The 24,575-nt window shown below is 53.2% G+C and overlaps 1 long non-coding RNA gene across 8 annotated transcripts in view; it reads right to left on the bottom strand.

The window, feature by feature from the left end:
- The window catches only part of LOC115602718, a 29,098-nt gene extending 4,523 nt beyond the window's left edge, over nucleotides 1-24,575 (bottom strand). Inside the window, exons 1-6 of one of the 8 annotated variants that reach the window (XR_003989701.1) lie at nucleotides 24,561-24,575; nucleotides 22,281-22,543; nucleotides 13,753-13,909; nucleotides 8,696-8,740; nucleotides 3,763-3,858; nucleotides 3,007-3,317 (exon numbers count right to left, since the gene is read on the bottom strand). This is a non-coding gene — a long non-coding RNA (uncharacterized LOC115602718). Of the gene's footprint in view, nucleotides 1-3,006; nucleotides 3,318-3,762; nucleotides 3,859-8,695; nucleotides 8,741-13,752; nucleotides 17,620-18,919; nucleotides 18,998-22,280; nucleotides 23,046-24,560 lie in introns of those variants that run through there. The other 7 variants (XR_003989699.1, XR_003989702.1, XR_003989700.1 and 4 more) reach the window with 7 other exon arrangements.

Raw genomic sequence — 24,575 nt, 5'->3', positions numbered from 1 at the left:
GGAATAATGGCTCCTGTCTGGCGATGAATAGAATTTAGGGGACAGATTGTTCCACACTCGCCCGGTGGGGTAATTTATTTATGTGCGCACTTGTCAGGAGGAGAAAGAGACGGGGGGATCTGTATGCGCCGAGGACACTGAAAGGGAAGGGAGAATGGAGCCAAACACCCCAGATCCCGCTGCCCCCCCTTCTTTTGGCAGCTGAATACCTCCAGTGGCCGTGAACTTGGAGGGGTTGAAAGCCCCATTCCCAGGCCCTCGGCACGTCAGCGGGGCCGTCGGGTGCCGGCAGCGGGCTCGGGGCTCCAGATGGGTCCGGCCGCGGTGGGCAGCCCTCCCCGGCACTGCCCCGCATAGCCGCGGCGCGGGGAGCACGTCCCATAGCAACCGTACAGTAGCAGGAGCACAGCGGGGGTCTGGGAAGAGAGGCAAAGCCCTCGGAAAAATACAGGATGGGGCCAGACAATGGCCTCTCTCATATCATAAATTACACGGCAGCAACAAAAGGGGATGGATCCTGCCCTCGTCCCCACTCCCACAGCCTGGGTGCTGGTGGGCATCCTTGGACACAGTCCCCTCTTCATCGGGGACTGGAGCGATAAGACAAGGGGTGATGGGTTCAAACTGAAACAGGGGAAGTTCGGGTTGGAGATAAGGCAGAAGTTGTTCCCTGTGAGGGTGCTGAGGCGCTGGCACAGGGTGCCCAGAGAAGCTGTGGCTGCCCCATCCCTGGCAGTGTTCAAGGCCAGGTTGGAGGCAGGGGCTTGGAGCAACCTGCTCTAGAGGAAGGTGTCCCTGCCCGTGGCAGGGGGTTGGAGCTGGATTTAAGGTCCTTTCCAACCCCAACCCATTCTATGATCTATGATCCTATGACAGTGGCAGCATAATGGGTTTCCAAAGGAGGGAGGTGGTGGCATTGCACCTCCCAGCCCATGACATCTCCTTCACCTTTTCCCTGTCCCCACAAAGCACATCTCCAATCCACAGCATCCCTGCATTCTGTCCCGAAATGCTGCCGAGCATCCAGTGCCTGGGCATGGAGTCATCCATCACGCCGGGCCTGTGGTTCCTCGGCCAGTGCTAACCAGGAATGGGGAGAAACAGGTCCTGGTCCAGAAGTGTGATGCTTTCTCCTCCCGCTCTTCAGAGAAAAGGCTCTTTTGCTCCTTTTCCTCTTGGTGGTTCAAGGCCGGGAGCTTTTCACATCTAGATCCGACAGCAGCAACGTCTCAGCTCAGCTTCTTCCAGGAGCTTTTGCCCGGTGACGGCTGGGTCCGGATCAGGCTCCATCACAGCCGGCCCTGGATTCCCATGCAAAGCAGGACAGTGGGATGCAGGCGATGATCCCCCTTAGCAGAGAGGATTTACCCCACACATACCCTAAGAAGAGGTGGGACAGAGGTGCAGGGGGTCCCTTTGCACCCAGAGCTGCCAGGCAGCATCAGGCTAAAAGAGAAGGGTGCTTAAGCCAGATCCAGACATGGGGAGGCTGAAGCTTCACTGATGTCCCTTAGATGTCTCCCTGCTTGGTCTGGCTTCTGCCTATGCTGGGAGCCTTTCCTTTCCAAAAAGTAGCCTTAAAGTTAGCACATAATTACAGTCTCTGCCTAAGTGAAGACCCTTTCTAAGTTGCTGGTGTGGTATTAAGACATCCCTGGTGTCTACACGCTTCTTACACCCGTGTAGGCACAGCAGCCATGTGGGTACAGAGCATCTTCTGTTCCTGGGGTATTACCAGTTTACTGGCAGAGATGCTTAGAGCTGGGTGAGACATAGGAGGGCTAAACCAGATAGAAAGCACCAAGATGTCATCTCCAGACCATGGTGCAGAGAAGTACAAGGTGTTCTCTGGATCTTCACTGGCTGGAGGACAGCTCATGCGATGCTCCTGGCATTTCTCATCACTGCTCTGGGACCAAAGGCTTGGTGCTGGCTCTTTGGGAGCAGAGGTCTGACTGATGCAGTTGGTGAGGGCTCTCATCCAGCTCTGTCCTGTCCCGGGGTGTGCTGGAGCAGAGCTGCTCATGAAGGTCTAGCAATGAGACAGTGTCTGCCCAGACACATCCACAGGATCCCACCTCAGGGGGTCTCCAGCAGCTCATGGCCAAGAGACGCACTCAGACCTAAAAGCTGTTCTAGTCCCAGACTGGGTTGGGTTGGAAGGACCTTAAAGCTCCTCCAGCTCCAATCCAGGGGCAACTTCTACTAGAGCAGGTTGCTCCAAGCCCCTGTGTCCAACCTGGTCTTGAACACTGCCAGGGATGGGGCAGCCACAGCTTCTCCACTCAACCCATTCCCTCACACGGAAGAACTTCAGGGCACACCTTTCCCTTGGCAGAGAGATCAAGACTTCTCCTTGTTCAGCTCAACTCCAGCCTTGCAGACACCTCAAAGGTACAAGAACAAGGGCTTTGCTGCCCCATGCCACAGGCTCTGGGGGTCAAGGGCAGCCTCTGCCCTGCTCCATCCCACCAGGGTGACGGTCGGCAGCGAGACCTGCGGCACGACTGCATCGGGCCTGGAAGGGGGAAACCTCCTTGTCGGGGTACAATGAGTGTCTATTCTGCTGATCACAAGCTTAATCCTCTTTGGTTTTTAATTGGCATTTGGGCTAAGCTGATTTAAACCTCTTCACCTTGTTGGGTTCCCCCCTCCCCACTTCTTTCTCTTTTTTTTGGCCCAAATAACAACGCTGCCATCACCAAGTCCCCGGCACAATGACATCTTTGTGCGAGGGCGAGAGGAGAGGAAAGGGGAAGGGAGGGGGGAGAAGGGAAATGTGCTGAACCCACTCGGAAACAATGCGGAGTTTGTGATTCAGACTTGACCACTGGCAAAGCACCCGCTTCAGCTGCGCCTGGTTAATAAACACACTGTCCCTTCCCAGCCCCTCTCCCCCTGCCCATCACCTCCGCCCCAGGCCGGCTCTACCTGTGGTCCCCATCCCTGGATGAATGCGGCATCCCCACGCCCCAATGCGGTACCCACATCCCACCCCTGTCTCACCAGTAATGCAGGACCAATGCACAGCAGCAGGATGGCGATGTCCCAGTGTCTTCTCCACCCCATCCATCCCCAGACTGGTGCTGGTGTCCTTATGGTGACGCCCCAGTAGCCCCAAGCAGCCTGGAGGGATGCTGGTGCAAATCGTGATCTACATCGTGGTGCTCCAGGAAGAGGAAGAGGAGGAGGAGGATGCATGTGGGAGCAGCCATGGTCAGGGGCTTCTGCTGAGGGTCCCTCAAGACCGGTCCCACTGGCCAGGCTCTGGTGGCTTTTGGAGGTGGTTTATTTTCCACTGCTGCATTCACGTTCATCTGAATTAAAACCAAAAGCAACAGAAACACTTTTTTTAACCTCTTTCCACTTCAAAGACAAAAAGCCCCCCCCCAGAAAACCCCAAAGATCCCCAAAGGACCCCAAAGAACCCCAAAGATCCCCAAAGGACCCCAAAGAACCCCTTTGCTCTCACAGGTGGGAACCCTTTCACAGGGTTTGAGGATCATGAGTTAACAAACCCACACGAACAAAGTTAAATACAAACCCAAATTCACGATTGTCCCAGGCTTTGGGCTGAGTGGATGGGGAGGAAGGTGCTGGTGACCACGGAGCTTTTGGCCTCTCTGTTTCTCCATAATGTGGTCATGGTGGTCTTGAGGCAGTCCCTGAACATTCCCTATAGGGACTCAGCCCATCCCGGCAGTGTGCAGAGACTGCCCAGTGGAAGAGCTTATGGAAAGCCTTATAAATGGATCCACTTACCAGGAAATTCCATGTGAACATTCACCGGGGCCAGAGACAGGATTCACCAGCTGGGAAACGAGCCGAGCATCACAGAGGGTGAACCCACGCTCCTCCCTGCCAGGGAGAGAAAGAGAAGAGGATGGGAATGTGTTAAGTGTCAGCCCTATCCTTTCATGGCTGGGTTACACCAGAGCAGGGAGATTACAGCCACGTTCCTGGCAGAAAAAGGGGATGGAGGAAGAGAGGAATCAGTTGGGATGACAAAGAAGGGCTGAAAACCATAAATCTAAGTCAAAACCCCCCTTTTTTGGGTTGTTTCCTTTCCCATTTCCCTTCTGGAGAGCCGTGTTCGCCAGGCTTCCCTCCCTGCCCAGGCCACTGCCTGCTTCACCAAGGCACTGTAAAGCCTTGGGAGCTGCTTCGAGGGAAGATGCTTGGATCAAATGTAGAGTGAGGATCCTGGTGGAACACATCCCAACATCCCAACACATCCCAATCCGATGCTCTGTGGGGTTTTCCCCTTGGTGCTGCTGTAGGAAGCAAGCGGGAGAGCTTGGTTCCTTTTTCATCTGTATAAACTCTGCTTTCATGCCTTCACACATGGATTTAAACAGCGAGTGCAGAGGTTGCTTGGCTTGTTTAGTAGAGGAAGGTGCTTGGGCCAGAGAAAGAGCCTGTTCTCCTGCCCATTAGCCACATAAATCATTGATAACGCTACAGAAATCAGGGAGAGAACCCGATTCTGTGGGAATGAAGTGATGGAGAGTGAGTGGGAGCAGAGCAGGGACGCCCACACCCATCCTCTCCTTCCAGCCCCACTTCCCACCCCACATCAATGTGCCCCATCCCAGGGTAAGAATGACACAAAGGAAGGAAGAAACCACCCCAAACCCAGTGTGGAGCAAAGGTTATAAATGAAAGCAGTGAGAAATCAGCTAAGCCCATGCAGCTTAGCGAAATAACTGAGAGCCTTAGTGCATTTTTGGGAGCTTTAGGAACGTGGTTCCCATTCCTGACTAAGCACGTTTGGCAGGTGGAGGGGAGCGCGTGGCTGCAGGAGGGATCCCGAGGGATGGTGATGGTCACCACTTCCCTGCTCCCTTCCCACCTTACAGACCCCAGCAGGGCCCAGGACTGAGCTGAGCAGCACTTCCCTATAGGGACAATCCCAACCAGGCGTGTTTGGGTCTCCAGCATCGACCCACCAAGGGGAAAATCCAGGGATTTCTTTTCCTTCTAAGGATAAATTTCCGGTTGTTTTTAATCTGCTTTCGACATTCCCGTCGCACCAGGGTTAAACTCACTCGGTGTATTGAGGCTTTTAAGTTTCTAGGTCCCATGGCAACAGAGGGATGGGGAGAAATTAAGAACAACAACAAACCCTCATGTAACACCCAGATTTGCACCTAAAGCACCAGCTTCTTGCAACGGGATCTTCAGATAAACCCACCCCAAAGCATTCCAAGTGCCGTAGTAAAATGACTCACTTCACACCCCATCAGGTTCTATGATGTGGAAAGTGAGGTTATCCCCCTTCTTGGTGCAAGAACTTTGTACCCACAAATCATCCAGATCAGGTGAAGCCTCTCCCGCCTCTGCCCATCCAAGGAAGGGATGAATTTGCTCATGTCTCACATTGATTTCCCCTCCCGAACAGCCACAAAATGGGCTCAGCAACATTAAAAATGGCTCTGTTGGACAGTCCAAAGAAGTTGGGGGGACACCGAGATTAAAAATCAAATGGATTTCCCTCCTTCTATCATGGTCCACAAAGAATGAAATGGCATTTATTGCCGAGCCTCAAACCCCACGCTATCCCCATGTGGCTTGGAGGTTGTTTTCAATGATAACAAAAAGGAAGTTGGGGTACAAAAGCCTGTCCCCTCGCCTTGGCTTCATCCCACTGCACAGCCTGGAGCCGAAACAAAAGGAGCTTGAGTTGTAGCGGGTGAGTTGGGTGCTTTGCTCATGGCTGGAGGGTTGCTGCATGGCTACGACACCCTATGCCGAGCCCATTGCCGGCAGGAAAAGGAAAATCCCCATGGATGAGGATGGGATGAGCACCCCATGGCGAGGATGCGGTACCCAGGGTGGGACCATCGGCGTTGCCCAGGAAGCTGCAAGGATGCAGCCGCCCGCGTGGCGAGGACCAGGGGGAAGAGAATCGGCCATTTTAGACGTCGGCTGCCTAAAATGGTGGATTCCCACCTTTTTTTTTCCCCTTTCTGCTCCCGTTTCCAGCACGCATGCACCCGCGGGAAGGGGAGGGAGAGGGGCCGCGGCCCCCCGCGTGCGAGGGCGCCGGCAATGGGAGCCGGCGTGGAATTAGAGGGAGAAATGAAAAGAGGGGAAAGGGGGGGGAAAGAGGGAAAGGATGCGCGTCGCCTCAACACGGCCTATCCGTTGGCTTTTGTGCATCCTGCGGAAGGGAAAAGCAGGAAGGCTTCGAGGGGAGGGAAAAAGTGGGGGGAAGGAAAGGGGGGAATGAAGAGTATTTGGGCGAGGCTGGTGAGGGGCAGGGATGCTCGTGGGGTGCGGGGGGGGGGGAATCTTCCCTTCTTTCTTCGCCGACCCCCCTTCGCCCTCCCCGCAATCCCGCTTTGACTTTTCCCACAGAAGTAGCCAACCTCCAAGAATGCAAATGACATTCATTATGCAAATGCATGCAAATCAGGTTTAACTATCGGAAGAAGGGCTCGGAATTTCTAATGGGTTAACTCTTTCGCGTGCAACCGGGCTCACAAGAGCCCCCGTGTCTTCCTTGGGGCTTTGTGTGCCCTCATCTAGCACCGGGCGCCCCGACCTGCACCCCCCAGTGGGTGCCCCGTGGTCCCCATGAAGGGCGTTGGGTGGAACAAAGCACCAGGGAAAACCCAACAACACCAACAAAACCCCACTGGCGTGGGAGCGGCTGCCCCTTCGTTCCACACGCCGGCAGGAGAGGAGACAAAGCAGGTTGAATGCAGGACTGGGGCGGGGGGGAGAGAAAATAAGGGAGGAAAAGGAAAAACAAACAAAAAGGAAAATGAAAAATTAAAAAAGGAATAAAAAAAAAGAAAAAGAAAGGAAATGGGAAAGAAAAATGAAAAAAACGGAAAATGGAAAAGGGAAAAATGGAAAAGAAGAAAAATGGAAAAGGGGAAAAACGGAAAAGGGGAAAAACGGAAAAGGGGAAAAAATGGAAAAGGGGAAATAAAGAAAATTGAAAGGAAAAAAATTTGAAAGGGAAAAAAGAAAATGGAAAAGGAAAAAAGAAAATGGAAAACGAAAAAAGAAAATGGAAAAGGGAAACGAAATGGAAAAGGGAAAAAGAAAATGGAAAAGGCAAAAAAGATGGAAATGGAAAAGGGAAAAAATGGAAAAGGGGAAAAAAATGAAAAAGGGAGAAAAAAAAAGGGAAAAGGAAAAAAGAAAATGGAAAAGGAAGACAAAAAATAAAGGAAAAAGGTGGAAAATATGAATTGAAAAACGTATACTAAAGAAAGGGAAGGGAAAAGCAGGAGACGAAACCCTCCCCGCGCTGCATCCACAAAGGCCGGTGGCAGCCACGAGGTTCGGCTGTTCACAGCCCACCCGCGCCGGGATGGGCACGGAGCCACCGGCTTTTTCTGCTGGGGAAAGAAGGCACCAAAAGCCCCCAGATCCCCTTTTTTCCCAGCTTTTGCATTGAAAAACTCATCATTTCCAACCACAGCTTCCCCGGTGCTGCGTGAGGCCATTTTCCTCTGGGAAGGGACCTGCGGAAGGGTGGCAGCGGTGGCACCAGGACCCCCATCCGCATCCCTGTGAGCCACGCCAGGATGCTCCCGCTGCCTCAGCAAGTCATGGCCCCACCACCCCGCTGCCCTAAACCTCTGGGAAAAGCCCAATTCCCCATCCCAGCTCCCAGAACACAAAGGCCTCGGTGCCAGGAGCCGAAACGGAGAAATCCCGGTGCTCAAGCTCGTGCTCACCATCCGCAGGGATTGCAGGGATTATGGAAAGGGAGCAATGGATGCATCGCATCTTTCTCAATATTTTATAGGGCTGCCACTGTTCATTAGCAATAATAATGCATGTTAATACTATTGCTGAGCCTTGCCGAAGGATTATGCCTAAAACCTCTGATTTTCCTGTTATTTTCCATGATTTTTATGCTCCTTCCAATACCCACATTTGATTTTTTGGTCCCAGTCTGCTCCAAACCTCTTGTTCTTGAGGCTGGGAGCTGCTGAGAGCAAGAGGAAATCTGTGCTAGGGCAAGAAGCTCCCAAATCTTAGGGGTTTGGTTAGAAACACCATTGAGAGGATTGCTTTACAGTGCCCTGAAGTGCACGAACCCCGAGCTATTGGCCAGATCTAAGTAAAATAAATCTTTTTCTTTCATTAATAAATAGTCTTTCTAAATCTGGTCTTTGCCTGCTCAGGCCCCTGCAGAGGGTGAAATATCGAGCATTTGGTAAACCTGGAGCATCCCAAAACAATGGGAAATGAGTCAACCCATTCCCTACGGGAAGAAAAAAAAATTATGAGGGGGAATAAATAAATGAACCAAATCATAATTAAAACCTCTCATAAATTAAAACAATTTGGGTATCTTTATTCACTTCCCGGCCTCCAGCACACAGCAGTGGGCCGTATGCAAGTCTTGCCCTGCTCCTTTGGAATCCCAGCCCCGATTTCCAGTGGCCAGACTGGAACTGGGTGATTTTTGGGGCGGGGGGAAGAATGATTGGAAATGATATTAAAAATAAAAGAATTGGAGGCAGAAAAAGGGGCTGGGGAGGGGCTGGGGGGTGCAAGTCCCACGCGCCGACAGCTCCTTATTGCTAATGACTAATAGGCAACATCATTATCATATCACGGTGCTGAGAAAGCAAACTTCTCTAATGCTTCCTTACGAGCACACAAATAGCATGTAAATTGTCATTTACTCAGCCTGGTAACTACTTAGGATTCACTTAGTAAATACCTGGTGGCAGAGGCATCCCCGGAGCTGCAGGACATGGGCTTCAGGCTGCGGGAGTGAAACACAAGTTTGGTGGGGTTAGTGCTGGAAAGGAGCATTGGGAAAGCATCACATCACAGAACGGGTTGATCTTTAGGACCCTTCCAACCCAAATCATTATGGGATTCCATGAACTGGAATTCTTGATTGCTCCCAACTTCCCACACGAAAGGCACCATTTGCAACAGTGATTTTACGTGTGGTTTTGTATGAAAAAGGCACCTCTTTCCCTCCACTTCCCTTCCCTGTCAGATTTTACCATTCACACCCTCATCCATTTCGAACCATCTTGCCCCATCCTTGATGTACCTCTTGAGCCCTGGAAAACTCCAGCATTTTCCCAGCCCCAAGGCTGCAGCCTTTGGGAAAAAGAGGGAAATTTGCAGATTCTACATCCCCCCATTAACAAAATAGAACTTTCCAAGTGTTTTCATCACTTTGCATTAGAAACCCACTGCCAAATTGCGCACACTGGGAGTGTTCAGCCATGCAGGGGGTGGGATGGAGCCTGGCTGTTTTCTGCCCAAAAGCCCTGTTTTACCCCCCAAAAGACCCATTTTCCCTCCTTGCCAAAGGGGGTGATTTCCAGATGGGATGCTCAGCACTGGGCTTTGTTACAGGGCTTTTCCTAAGCCGCACCACAAGGAAACCGCGGGTTGGGAGAAGATGCCGCTGGTCTTTACATGAATCCAGATGATGGAAGACCAGCAAGGGCAGGAAGAAAATAGCCTGGACAGAGACATGTGGAAATACCAAGTCCTCAGGGTGGGCTATGGGGCAGCAGGAGCCACCACCATGGTTGGAAGTCCCTAAAGACTCAAGCCACGTGCCCCAAACTAACTTTCCTAAAGGAAAAGAGCCTTCAAAGTCCACAGCTGCTGCGCAGACCTCTTGGTTTTCCTACCCAGCAGGTTTTCCTACCCACAGCAGGACCTGTGGGGATTTCTTCAGGAAATCTGGGATTTGGGGCTATTCTACCTCACACCAAGGGTTATAAGAGGGGTATAATTCTCCTCTTTCAGGGAGAATCCTGACTTTTCACGACTCCTGGCAAGAGCAAGAGGAAAAGAGGGATTTCGCAGCAGTGACTTGCGAGAGCCGATGCTCATCACCTCTCAGGATGCAATGGGATGTGGAAGCACCCTTAGACCACCAAATAATTCCCCCTGGGATCACAGAGGGGATTTGATGATCAGGCCTTAATACAGCAGGAGGCGAAGGCTCTCTGCACTGTTATTTTTGGAGGCAGAAGCTCCTGCTGCTGTTATCTGTAACCACTTTGAACTCATCTCCCATTGCCCCTTTTCCCAAGGGAGCTCACCAACCTTCCCAGGGCCAGATTTTTTTGGGCCACGTTCCATTTTGCAGCCCTCCAAAAACGCCACCAAAGAGAAAGAAACCCAACCAAAGCCAGCACCCTTTCTTCTGCTTTTCCCAAAGAACCAGGAGGCGTGAGCACTCGAGAGTCAAATTTGCCCAGGACCCGCGTTCCCTAAGAAAGCAGGACTCATTCTCCTTCCACAAACTCCACAGCAGCAACAAAAGTCCCTTTCAAGCCCTTCCAGACGCAAGTCCTTCAGCTCAATTAGTCAGGCACACAGAGACACAAAAAAGCCTCCCATTCAGGCTAGTGGCTGGCTGTGGAGGACAAGGGCGAAGAAAGGATCTTTCTCCCACGCTTTCACTGGGTGTCATAACAAGCAGAAAGCCCTCTTACGGGGGGATTATTGGAGATAAGAGTCCGATGGAGGAGCTGGTGCAGAAGCTGGGGCTGCAGGAGGAAGGGAGGAGGGGATGGGGTTTGGAGGTTGCAGCTCCCAAGGTCGGGAGCGAGCGCGGCACCGCGCTCCATCGCCAAGGGTTGAAAGAGGAATGACGATATTCCAACCCCCCCCCTCCCCTTCCCCGGTCCACACACGCGCAGAATAATCCCGCTTCTCCATGGCAACCTGCTCCATGGCCATCCCTTGCACCGGAGGAGGGAGGCAGCTCAACGGCTTGCCCTGGTGCTGGCAAAGCCTCCACTGAGATGGGCAGTGGGGCCCTTATCCTCCAAAATCAGACAGTTATCCCAAGCCAAGAGGGCCAAGAAGATGGAAAAGCTCCCTCTGTCCAGAAAGCCACCCAGCCTGGGTGATGCTGCTGGAAATGGGTGGGTTTAAGGTTAAATAAGAACTTTTTTTGGTTTCAAAAAGGGGGGAGTTTGGTGGGTTTTGTGGCTCAAAGCCAAAACCAAGGGGGAGAAGGGAGAAAATGCTCCAGAGAATGGGGTCTGTGGGCAAAATCATAAGGTGGGTCCATGGTTGGGGGCCACCCGTTCTCAATGGTACCCATCCAGCATCACGAGCCCTCAAACCTCCCTGCAGGCAGCGGGGTCAAACCGAGCAGCTGGAAAGGTCCTTTAGTTACCAATACCTGCAGCATTCATCAAGCTTCCTAAGGGAATTAAGTGCCTCTTTCCCTTCAACAGCCAACCAAGGTTACATCCCTAATTCCACACAGCTTTTCCATCGGCTCTATGTGCAGCTGTGGAGGCCGGAGCACTTCCAGCTCTTTCCAAAGCCACGATTCCTCTCCCAAAACAGGGTCACGGAGGCAAATTCCAAGTAAACGCTAAAAAAATTAAGGATTTTTTAGGCATCCCTCACTGCTGTGAGATGCTCTGATTCCCAGCACCGTTGGGGAGAGGATGGGAAGAGCGTCCAAGTTTAGCAGCGTTTTACAAGGATCAGGGATCTAAACTCTCCAGCTTGGGGATGGAAAGCTGAGAAACTCTCTCGGAATACATTATCCCATAATTGTAGGGTTTCAAGCACTCTCCTCCCAAGCAGCTGGTGCCTGCTGATGCCAGAGAAAGGTTATTTGGACCAGATGCATTCCTGCCCGGGAATCCCTAAACCCATCCTGTGAAATGCCATAAAAGCTGAATATTCCACCTTATTCTAACCTAAAATAGCAGGTATTTACTACAAGCCAGAAGGGAGGAACGGATGAAACAAAGCAGGCTTCTCAGGGAGAACCCTTCCTTCTTTCCCAGTGCTCTGTTTCCCTTTTTTCCCTCTAAAAGGGACGAGTTTTGAGCTTCCACCAGGCAGGAACCTGCTGAAGGTCAAACGAAACCTGGTTTAGCTGCACCCACCTAAGCAATGCAAGGCCACAGGACAAGCCAACAGCCTCCCAGAGCCGCATGCAGGGCTCAGGGCTGAGCCAGCCGCCAAACACTCACTTTTTCTCATTGCCAGCACTTATTAATCAGCTTTTCCTGTCTCTTAGAGGTGCATTTTCTGCCTGTCTCAGAACCAGCTCCGCCTGCCTGTAGAAATCCATTGCACCAAGCGGTTGAACTCGAAGTGGATGCTCCCCCCTCCGGCACTAGCGTCCTGGCACGGCTCCCTTTGTCCCTGCTCCGGCAATACTCCAAGCCCTAAAAGTGGAATTAAAATGGTTTTTACACCTAGCCCGAGCTGTCAAAGCCGAAGCTCAGGCCACGGCTGGGTGAGGATTACACAGCTTAGCTTTACAGTTACAGATGCCAGGTCTAAGTCTGGTCTTGGCTGGAGCAAGATAAAGCCTGGAGTTATAGAGCAGCACAAGCCTGTGATCCACCGATAACCAGAGATGGATTCAGATCCAAGACCTCTTGGTTCACCCTGTCCATAAGGACACCCCTCAGCCCCAATCCCAGCACTGGGATCCGCAGATTCCTCACCACAGCTGGGAACCGCAACTTCCCAGCCCTTTTTCTGCCAAACTAACCACGGCCAGACCCTGCCTGCTCCCAATCCCATCGGCTGTCATCCTTTCTCCCAGCGTTTTACAGCCAGGGGGGAAAGGCAGCGAGCGGGGAGGTGTCGGCACTCACATGCACACGTCCCTTTCTATCTCCATCCCTGAATATCCCGCAGGACAAGCCGGAACGCAGCCCCCAAGGACTATTTTTAGGGCCACGTTGGCAACGCTGTCACACAAGCCTGGGCCAGCAAAACCTCCCGCAGCGGCGGCGGGTGATGGGAGAGGCGAAGCTGCCGGCGAGTGCCGTGGCTCTGCCTTCACATCCAATCACCCCGGCTGCATCTGAGCGACCTCCGCCTCCTCCGAGCAGCCTCAAGACCACAGAGCTCATCGTTTTCCTCTTAGCCGTCCCCTTCCCCAAGGCGCTGCCACCCGCTTCCCACAGGCAAGGCACAGGAGAGCAGCGTGGTCCCATTCGGTGGACACCCAGCATCACGTTTGCACCCTGGGATGGGGTGAGAGTTGGAGAAATCCTTTCTTCTCGCACACAGAAACCAGCACCAGACACCCCAAAGCCATCACAGGGTGTTGCAAACCACGTCGCATCAGTGACCAGAGCCACATCAGGTGGCGACGAGGACCAGGGTCACCTTTCCTCATGTCCCAGCACCCAAATGAGAGCCCCTGTTTAATACAGAGCATCGGCCCAGCCCCTGTTCCCACACACCCGGCACTTGCTGGGATGAAAGCGGGGCCTGATGTGATTCCGATGGCGGCTTAATGCGCCCACTCAGCCGCTTTCTCATAATCCTGACAGGAAAATCATTCCCTTGAAAACGCTCAGGGGTTTTGGAACCCTGATTGTTTGCAAAGGAAAGACTCTGTTCTCTCAGGCACAAAGACGAGCTCCCCTCTCAGTACCGGTCCAGCGGCTGGAGCCTTCCATAAGCATTTTTGACCCCTGTAGGTACCGATGGCGAGAAGCTTTCTGCTTTCTCTTGGCACAGAGACATTCCCTCCACAAAACCCAGCTCCTGTCCTGGAGCACACCACATGGACCCAGCACCCCAAAAGCATGAGAGCTTTAGGAGTGATCTGGGCGCGAGCCGCCGCCGCCTGCCTCAAAAGCACTTTTAAAACCATCGCATCTCCCATGCAAACCTGGCTGGAAGTGCTTGGAGGAAGGAAATATATTGATATATTGTTAAACTATATAGATATACACACAGATCTGTATCATATCCATATGATTTCTTTGGGGTGGCACGGCCGTGCCATTCCACACCTACCCAACGTGCGGTGGGAGCGCGATGCTGGGAAGGAAAAGGGGCTTTGTGGAGACCTCGAAGGGCTTGAGCCATCAGGGCCTCCTTTTGTTTGCAGTTGAGAAGTGGATAAGGCCAGCAGAAAATTCCTCCGGTTGGGATATTGCTGCTTTCCTCAATCCTGATTTTAAAAAGAAATGAAAAATGAACAATTTCTCACCATTTGGAGTGGAGAATTTCCTTCTATTATGGATAAAAGTGAGGAATGGTTTCTCCTCTCCAATATCCACTGGCAGCATTGACCAGCACAAGTATTTCAGCACGTTTGGCAATGCCCCGACCCACATTGTTCATGAGCAGAGTGGTGGGAAGGGGCTTTGGACTCAACGACAAACCAACCCACTGCATTCCCACCGCCTGGCACAAGTATTAAGGACAGGAGCTAAAGGCAAGCTCTTTCCTAGAGGAAAGCATTACAGTGAATGAAATTAATTCTCAGTAATTCTATTTGTATATTCAGTTCTTCTCAATGACTCACTGAACCAGAGAAAAATTAGTATTGCTCCATTTTTTCCTCTCCCCAAACACTGCTTCTAAGCATGGAAAAGAATGTGGAGGGCTAATCTCTCGATACAGAATATGCAAGCATATCTCCCATTAATGTCTCCAGCAGTTATGTGACCAGAAGGGAGAACTGAGTAGACAGTGCTGAGTGTTAACCAGTCAAATCAGAGTGTCCAAGCAAGCTTAAACAGCCACATGTAAGCTGCAATTTGGATCAACGTCACACCGACACACTGGGCTTTCTCCTTGCTCCTGTATTCCAGTAGCAAACAGAGGAGAAAGGGAGGAAAAGAAACCATAAATCAGCTCTTTGCAAGAGCGTTCCCATCCGTGTTCCCAAAGGCCTCAGAGAGAGCCAAGCTGTGAGCGCACAGCCAGTCCTGCCGCTGGGAATCATCACCCACAACAACAAAGATCCAAATGAAAAAGGAACCTCCACCCATGTGGAGAGTGACCAGGACCAACAGCACCCTGGAGCCTGTGGAGGTCCCAAAGGAGCCACCCCAGCAGCAGCAAGTGAGGTGAAACTGCTTCCCATTCACCCTGCCAGGCTGGGAGCACAAAGGAGAAGACCTGGAGATGCTTTAGCCCCGCGGTGTCACTATGGCCCTGAGCAGAAGGGAGGTTCAGGACTGTTTTAAAGGGTGCTTTTTGCATTGAGTTGCACAAGCTCTGGAGAGCCGGGCCGGGCCCAGTGGGCTTTAAACCCATTCTCTCCATCACAGACCAGCATGGGCACCACCTGCCCCTGGATCCATCCCACTGCACGCTGGCTCCCTCCACTCCAGGTTGCTAAATCCCTGGCCCAGTTTCACCCTCGTCCCACTTCGCATCCTCCCATTCCTGCTCTTGTCTTTGTTATACCCAAGCAAGTGACACCATCAACCATCAGCCTATGGTGGTGCCGCCTTGGCCCCGCACAGACCAGGATTGGTCACCTCGCAACACCAAAAGATGATCACATCCCATGGCTTCCAGCCCCTGATTGGACAAAAGACGCTTTCTTCCCCCCGCCTCAAACCAAGACACTGGCCAATGGTGGATGGCACATGGCGGCTCACCAGTGCTCACTCAGGAATAAAAGTCCCCTGTCCCTGGGTGAGCCACCAAACCCCTTCGCAGGAGGGATCAATGCCAGGGTCCACCCAAAGCCACCTCCCAGTCCATGAGCCTGGTGAGCACCAGTTCAATCAGCAACCATTCTCCTCCTAGCTTGCCCTGCCTCGGAGGGATGAATGAGGAGAGCTCCCTGCGGTGACCTCCTGGTGCCACCAAAGCCAAGGTTGTCCAACTCCATCCTATGAGGTGCTCAGGGTGCTAGCATCCATAGAGGATGTTCTCCCTTTCCATGGAGGATGCTCTTTCCCCTTCCATGCGCCAAGGCTTGGATGCTTCTGGAGCCAGTTCTGTTGCCCTGTCATCTGTAATATCCCACTCTGGCTGGGGACAAGCAACCAGGCCAGGAGAGTGCCACCTCCAAGGGCAAGGAGGAACAGCAAGGCACCAGAGAATAAAACAAGAGCTTGTAAGAACTTCCCTACGCCCGTGCGACCGCCGGCGTGGGCTGCGGGAGCAGCGCCAGGAACAATAGCAGCACCTAGATGAACCCTGAAGGGAAGACAGAAAGGAGGTTTTCCTCCAGCTTTCCCAAAGCAGATCATTATAGGGAGTTAAGACATGCACTAAATTATTCTGAATTACAGGGCTGTGGGTGAGGAGGGAGGGAAATACCTTGTTTATTCATTTAAAGTCATCAAATGAGCAGATGTCTTTCACGTTACACCCAGAGCTACAGCCTTGCCCCGGCCAAGCTGCCAGGGACAGTTTCTTCTGCCTCTTTCTTTTTGTCCTTTTGCTTTTTGTAAAGACCCCCATGAGCACACGAGCGAAACGAGCGGGTCCAGCACAGGTCAGAAGGCAGCTCTTTGCCTCTGTCTCTCACAAGAGGGTTTGCATGAAGTAGCAACGCCAGAATTGCTCCTTTCAAAAGCAGTTCAGGTGCTGTCACCCCCATTTGCTCTTTATTATTATGAAGTCTTTCTCCCTCGCCCCCCCACCCCCCCGCCTTGGAATCACCATTCTGAGATTGTAAATGATCTTTATATCATCACAATCCATCACAAGATCTTTGTGTTCTTCTATGCACCATCAAGACCCCTTTCCAAATCGGTTGCTGTATTTTGCAGGTGGCATCTAAAGGCAACCAGTCTGACCATTGAAAGCGAGTGGGAAGCACCTTGTTTCCCTATTTGACCCAAAATTCCCTTCTACAGTAAAGCAGCTAAAAAAAGAAAATCTCAGTTTCCACAAGGAAGAGGTTGATAGAGAATCCAGGGAAAGGGATAAGGACCAGCATGGATTTGCAGAGAGGATAAATTAGGCAAAATCAAGTTCCCTGATTAGTCTCCCACGGTTTCATACACACGTAATATATTTTTTGTAAATCGTCAATCTTGGAATCTGGAGTCCATTCAAAGGAATGGAATAGACAAAGGGTTAAAAGAAGAAAGCAAGCATTTGGATAGGGGTACTAGGGAAGAAAACCAAAGAAAACGGCAAGAAAGCAGTTCCCAAATCACCAGATCCTTCTTTTTTAATCCTGAGATCAAGTTATATCTGTCAGGGAAGAAAATGAAGCATAGAAAAGAGAGGGAATGGGATGGGGGGGAGGGAAAAAAAAAGAAGGAAAAGGAGAAAAAGAAAAGAAATCCAGCGCTCGTATTTGCAAAACAACCATTAATAATCAGTGCTCTGTTGCTGCTTTATTTAACAGATAATCCAGCACAGTAATCTGCATTGATTTAGGGATTCTCTGGTGCTCTACGACTGGTTACGCAATGAAAAGTTCCTCCTTGAGCTGTAGTTCTGCGTCCTGGGCTTAACTAATTCCTAATCTGATGGGAAGTTTGACTTTGTTAATTCAAGACCAATTCCCGGCCACATCCTTGTCTTTCTCAAGACGGACGTTCTCTTCGCATGCACAGAATCAAGAAACTCACTTCAAATCACAGGAGGCAAAGAGATTCTTTTAGGAAAAAAGTTAAATCCTACCTCGGCTTTTAATTCCAGTCTCAAAAAGTTGTCTTTTTTGGGGGGTTTTTTTACCCCCTTTTTTTTTTCCTCTTTTTCTTTCTCTTCCCTGTTTTTTTGGGGGTTTTTTTTTTTTTTCACTTCATTTTTTCTTTTCCTCCTCTTCCTTTGGATGAATTTCCTTTCTTCTCCACATCCTCCTCCTCAGGCGTGTAATGGGGTTATTTTTACTTTCGGTTATCTAGCTTTATGAAGACTCGACACCACTCATACAGCTAGATAACCAAAGATAACAACCAACCCCTGAAGTCTACAGCATTAGCAGGAAAAAGCCAACCTCTTCTTCTCCAGGGGGGTCGAGGGGCCACATGGCTTTTAAGGAAGGAATGAGGGAGGAAAAACGGATAAAAAGATGCAAATATTAGCAGCGAGATCCATATATCACCCCCGCTACAGCAGTGGCCCTGTTCCTGCATCCCAGGGGCGAAAGCATCGGTGGGACAGGCGGGATCAGGCCCCTCGGGAACACAATTTGGAGCAGAATTCCAGGATCGCCCCGCAAGGAGCTGCCTATTTTCTTGCCGAGTTGGAATTTGTTTCATTTGCAAACCAAATGCTATTCTGCAGGTGCTGAGAATTAAGCCCGCATTATTTTTAATAACTATCAAATTAATGCATTCAAACTGGTAATAATCAAAGCAAATAGAATTTGCGCCCGCAACTTAAAATATGCGTTAAAAGACCGATAGGATATTTCCCCACCCAAAAACGCATTTAACGCTCTCGAAACAAAATGACTGCGAAAATCAAAACCTGCCCGTTAAAATAAAGAATAACTTGTGGTGCTTTGGGTTCAGCCAAGATCTGGGGGGACAGAAGCGATGAATAAACACAGAAAACACGGAGGAAATTATGAAAGGGAGGCAAGGGAGGAAGGAGGGAGGAAGGGAGCGAGTCCTGCTCGCAGCTTAGCACACCGGCCCTGCGCGCAGGATCCGCGCAGGGACCCGCAGCCCTCCTTTGCTTCGGGGGGGACCCGCAGCTCAGCTCCGAGGGCACCCGCAGTCCTCGCCTTCCTTTCCCGCATCCCTCCGTCCTTTCTTCCCGCGCGGGGAACCCGCATCCCTCCGTCCTCCCTTCCTCGGGAGGGGAGACACGCATCCCTCCGTCCTTCCCTTCCTCGGGAGCGGGGGACACGCATCCCTCCGTCCTTCGCTTCCTCGGGAGGGGGGACTCGCATCCCTCTGGGGAGGATCCTGCATCCCTCCACCCTTCCTCCCCACCGGGGCCACCCGCATCCTTCCATTCTTCAGGGGAGGACCCCGCATCCCTCGCCTTCCTCCAGGAGACCTGCATCCCTCCCGCCCGCCTCCACCCGCATGCCTCCATCACCTCCATCCCTCCGGCGGCTCGGCCAGGCTGCGGGAGCGGAGTCTCGGAGCTCCGCTCCTCCGAAACACCGCCCCACCCCCACCCTCCCCGCACCTCTCCCGCGGAGCGGAGCGGAGCGCAGGCAGCGCGGGGCCGGAGCCCGGCCTGGCCCGGCTCGGCTCGGCTCGGCTCGGCTCGGCTCGGCTCGGCTCGGCTCGGCTCCTACCTGCTGCCCGCCGCTGCCCGCCGCTGCCCGCAGCCTCTGCGCCGGGGGGAGCGGCGCGCGGCACTTTTCATTCATGCTTTCACACTCCCGGCCCTCGCCGCCGCCCCTCATTGGCTCGGCCCCGCCTGACGTCACCTTGGCCCTGATCTCCCACCCCTCTGCAGCGCCTATCGGTTCATCAATGGGCGGGTGAGGGGCCCGGAGCCGCGCGCACTCGCGCGTCGCCGCCACCCATCACCCCCCCCAAACCCTGTCACCCCTCCTCATCCTCATCATCCTCCCACCCCCCGTCACCCCCATCTGCACCATCACCGTCATTATGACCATTGCCCTCCGCACCATTACCCTCAGCACCATCACCACCACCATCCTCATCGCCACAACAATCAGCACCACACTCAGCACCATGACCACCGCCCTCATCACCACCATCATGATTGCCATCACCCTCACCACCACTACCCTCATCACCACCGCCATCACCACAATTACAACCACCTCCCTCATCACCACCACCATCAGCACCATCACCTTCCAACCACCACCCTCACCACCGCCACTACCACCATCACTGCCCTCATCACCACCACCATCAGCACCACCGCCCTCCTCATCACCACCACTATCCTCCTCATCACCAGCACCATCACCCTCAGCGCCATCGGCCATTACCCATCCCCAACGCCAAGTATCACCATCTCACCCATGACCACCATCTCCCCAAACCCTCCTCCATCTCTCCAGCCTCTCGGGGCCTCAGCCCTGTGTGTTCTGCCACCCCTCACTGCGGTGTCGGGCAGGGACCGGGGCCTGGCCGCACTCTGCAGACCCAGAGGGACATCAGATGCCATTAGATGTCATTTTATTTCTGTCGTTAAGACACCCAGCCCTGGTTCTTTTTATTTTCCATCCTCAAAACCAATAAGGGGATTTTTCCTCAAACAAGAACGGGGCTTTGGGGTTTATTTTGGGATTTTTTGGTTTGTTTTGAGGTTTGAGGGGAGGGGGTTTATTTTTCCTTCACTCTTAAAATTCCCCTTTGCCTCGGATTTTCTTTCCTTAGGATCAAACAGCCAGGTTTGGGTCTGCAGCTTTGCCTTTGGGGCAGGAGCAGCAGGGACCAGCCTTAGGGGCCCTAAACCTGCCCGAGGTGGGAAGGGGGGGCCGCCCATCCTGGCCCTGCTTGCCCCAGGACGCAGCCTCTGCCCCCTGCCCCCGGACTATCGCTGCGTGCAGACCATCCCCGTGGCCTCCTACCTGGCCCCCGACTGCATGAAGGGGTTTTTAGGGGGAGGATTTTCACCTCCATCTCTCTTTAGGGGGGAAAACCCCACGGATTTCGGGCACATCCTGAAGAGCGCTCAGGGGGCCGGGGGTGGGGGAGTGCTGCAGCACCCATCGGACTCCCCCGGCGGCACACCCCGGATCAAGCATCCCCCAAGCGTGACCCTTCTCGGCTTTAACCATTCCCCACCTTCCCTCAGACGGGATTTTGGGGACGCGGCCGCCTCCGCCTCTTTTTATTCTCCTTTTTCATAAATCCACGCTAAGAAAAAAGAAAATCATTAAAAAATGGTCTAAATTTCTATTTTAGGGTCCTCCAGGAATTATCATTGAATTTTGGTTTAAGCCGCCAAAAGAGGAAACACGAAGAATTTTGTTATTTATCCCGAGACACGATGCAAAGACACGGATTCCGCTTTCAAACTTATATTCTCCGCGGGGTTATCCTGATGACATATTGTGTGTATATATATATGTATGTATATATGTATATATTAAGGTCTCGTTCGAGCCGTCTCGAGCCTGGATGATTTTCGGGAAGGACCCGACAAGATGCTCGGGTGTATTTCGAGTTTTATTATCACATCAAGCCCAGCTCCGCGCTTTGCGGCTGCCGAAAGTCGCTTTAGGGAAACCGTAGCCACCCAAACCCGCCGGTAAAATCCCGAGAGCCGCCGCCACGATCGCGGCATCACACCGGGAACGGCCGATTTGAAGGTTCCCAGCCCTAAAATGAGCTCGCAGCCCATTGCGTAAAGAATAACTTCATTTTGGCGAGGCTAAAAGCAGAGCTGAGCTGCGCAGGACTTGACCTGGCGGGTCCCAGTTCTGCAGAGAAGGGAATTCACGCATGAACCGAAAAAGAAACCAAAACCCACCCCAAATGCTGCGCGATTTTATCCTTCCCCACTCAACGCTGAAGCACAAACTCCCTCCTTCCCCGGGAAGGGAAAACGAGGGACAGGGCGTAGGGATGCGAATTTTACAGTAAAAAAAAAAATAATAAAAAATTAGGGGAAATCTAAAATTTAAAATAAAAAAAATCGATAAAATTAATATTTAAATTAAAAGGTTCCTGGGCAGAAAAAAGCCCCTCGGGATTTTCACCGGTGCCAGCCCCGAGCGTCGCATCTGCCCCGAATAACGGCTCCGATTATAATAACCTCCCCCAAATTACTTCTTTTCGGGGGCCTTCTCGGCCTGCTGCGGGGTTCTCCCGCCGGGCTTTAACTGAAAGGGGGGACTCGGCCCTGGTTGGGAATTGGGGGGTGGGGGGGAATTAAAGAAAGGCCACGCAGGGAGAAGTTTGGAAGTGGGGGGAATCCTTCCATTGCCCCTCAGCTCCACACCCGGCAGCGCTCAGCGGCGGAGGGAGGAGGAAGAGGAGCGTAACCTCCGCGCTGGGGCTGTTGTAACGCGGGTTTAATTTCATTTCATTTCAGCCCCATCCAACAGGATGTGGTTGCTCGGTAGAGAAGTGCAGGGCCGCGGTCCCCAGCTCTGCGCACCCCCAAATCCTCCTCCCAGAGGCCGGCCGGGGGGTGGGGGGAATGCGGGTCACCAGTGTTCGTGTCCCCGCAGTACCCCCAGCCGCTCGCAGAAGGGAGATTTGAGGGACCCCCTCCAAACCCTATCGGGGGGGGGTGTCGCTTGGCGTGGAGGGCAACAATGAGCCCACGGACACGCTGTGGGGGGCACGACCGGGAATGGCCGCATCTGTCCAAGGACCCGTACCCCAAACCTCGGTCCTCGGCTGCACCCCACCCGGAGTGAGTCTGGATCTGGATCCCCCCAGGGAGCGGGGGAAAGTCACCTTGGAGGGATGAAACGCAGGGGGGTAAAACCTGGGGGGGATGTCAGCAAACTTTCTAAGCTCAGATGCCCGGAGGGGGGGGTATCCCACCTGCCGACCCCACAGCCGAGCTGGGAGCACCCCCTCCACGGTCCCGCTCCCGGAGCATCCCCCGCCCGACCCCGCAGCCCTTATAAAGACGCTTTGAGGGATGGAGCCCCCAGACCCCCCCTTTTTCGCCGTCCCCCCACCCCTTATTTTTTGGTTTTATTATGATTTTCTCACCGAGTCCAATAAATCGCGCGGCTCGTCTGGCCTCAGACGTGTTCAGCAACCCAAGCCCCGCCGCTTTTGTTCCGCCAAGTCTCACATTGTTTGTCCGGCTGCGGGGCCGGCCCAGCGCGGCCCGCGGGGGCTCCGCGGGGCTCCGCGGGGGCTCTGCGCCCCGGCGCGGCCGCCGGCAGCAGCCACAGGGCTGTGCGGGGGAAGGCGGTCGGCGAAGGGGGGTCTGGTCCGGCCAGGGGTTCCGCCCGGGTTCTTCAGCCTACCTCGAGAGGGATGAGCCCATAAGGCCAGTGGGTCCTGCCTGCGCTGCCTACACCCGCCGCACTGCCCTGCTCACCTGCCTGCACTGCCATCCCTCCCTTCGTCCCTGCCCCCCTATCCTGCCTGCACCCCAGTGCCCTGCCTGCATCGCTCTGCCTCCCTGCCCTGTCCTGCCTGCACCCCAGTCCCCTGCCTGCATCTCTCTACCTCCTTGCCCTATCCTGCCTGCACCCCCAGTGCCCTGCCTGCAACGCTCTGCCTCCCTGCCCTATCCTGCCTGCACCCCAATGCCCTGCCTGCATCTCTCTACCTCCTTGCCCTATCCTGCCTGCATACCCCTGATAGCCTTCCATGCCTGCCTTGTCCACCCTGCCTGCCCGCCCTGTAGCCCGCTGGTCTCCTCGGTGGCCCCGGGACCGGAGCCGCCGGCGAAGGAGAAGGGGCCGTGCCCGGCGTAAGGATATATAGGAGCGTCCGCGGAGCCTCCACGTAGCCTATACGTAAAGTATACGTGTTGGAGTTAACAAAAGTTGGGCTGCAAACGCGGCGCGGGGGGGGGGCGGACAAGGAGGGGGGGGGCGCGGTGTTTCCAAGCTTAACCTGCGTATTGCTCGCAATCGATCAGCAAGGATGGCAATTAGGAGCTCATTACCATATATGCAAATCTAGCAATCCCTCTCCGCAGGCGCGCAGGGGTGCGGCAAGCGCCTCGGGGGAAGCGCAGCAGGGTTCGGGTCGGGAATCAGGGGGTTGACGGGGAAGGAGCGGGAAAATAAGGGGATTTTGGGGGTGTTGGGGTGGGTTTAAAGGCAAGCGGCGGGGCCGCTGGTGCACAAAGAGCTCGGGGCGAGTCCGCGTCCCTGCTCCGAACGTGGTCCTTAATTCCCCCCAAAATCATCATTTAAAATTAAAAATAAAAAGAAAATTCCCTCCTTTTGGAAATAAACTCCCCGAGGAGCCCCCCAAAACCCCGAGCCGGTGCGCTGCAGGAAAAAACCCGTTAATTCTGTCTATCGAGGTCCCCATCCCCTCGGGGGGGAGGCTCGGACCGCTCCCAGCCCCGGCCCTGGCACCGTGGGGAGGATTTTAAGGGGAATTACGGACTTTTTACATTTGATTTATAGAACCCCCCACTTTAAGCGGGTGATTTTCCAGCGCACACGCTCGGTCGCGCGTTCCCCCGTTGCAATAAAGAGTTATCCGCGATTTTATAGGCATCGTCGGGTTTTGGGGGGGATATTTTTTGCTTAGTAAGCGCGGATTAGGAGCGAAGCCCCCCTGATATTTACTAATCAAAGCTGGGGGTGGCACCACAGGGAGCGGGTGCCCTCAGCCCCCAGCAGCGTCTCCCACCAGGATATTTTGTGAAGTTCCAGCCGGCTCTGCGCTTTCGTCTTTCTATTTGGGAAATGACTCTGTTTTCCTCTTTCCCCAAGCCCGAATCACGGTTTATTAAAGATAAATAACGCTCGCTCCAAGTTGGACTCCAATTTTCTTCCCTACTTTGGATTTATGGTTTTTAATTCCCCATAAATAACGTTTTCTCCCCACGCCAATATAACGATAGTGAAATGAAACCCGGGAATCGATTCCTGCCGCTCATCACGGGTTTTAGGGATTGGGTTGAATAAGAAAAAGAGCTATAAAAACACCCAAAGTGAACAAACCCGCCCCGAGGGCTCCGGGGGGGACCCCGCGTGTTACCGGCCGCAGCAGCTCCACAAGCCCGGGTCAGTCCCGCTCCGAGCCGGGCCAGCGCAACAGACCTGGAAGGAGGTAACCGCAGCGGGCTCTGTCTTTATTCCTTCTCTGCTTCCCCCCGTTTTTTCCCTTTTTTAACTGGGAAAAGCCCCTTTCCAGCGGCCGCATCCGCAGCTCTGCAGCTGAACCGCTTGTCCCGGCTCCATCCAGGTCGCTGCTCCCCGCATTCCTCTGCCTTATCCCTCATTAATTCCTCAGCTCCCAGCATTGCTTATTTTCCATATATATTTTTTCCCCCCATTCCCTTCATTTATTTACTGTGAATGGCCCACA

The sequence above is a fragment of the Strigops habroptila genome, chromosome 22 (genome assembly GCF_004027225.2).
Source record: "Strigops habroptila isolate Jane chromosome 22, bStrHab1.2.pri, whole genome shotgun sequence".
NCBI lineage: Eukaryota > Metazoa > Chordata > Aves > Psittaciformes > Psittacidae > Strigops > Strigops habroptila.
Note: the sequence above shows the minus strand (reverse complement) of the source record. Positions and strands in the feature narration are given on the sequence as shown.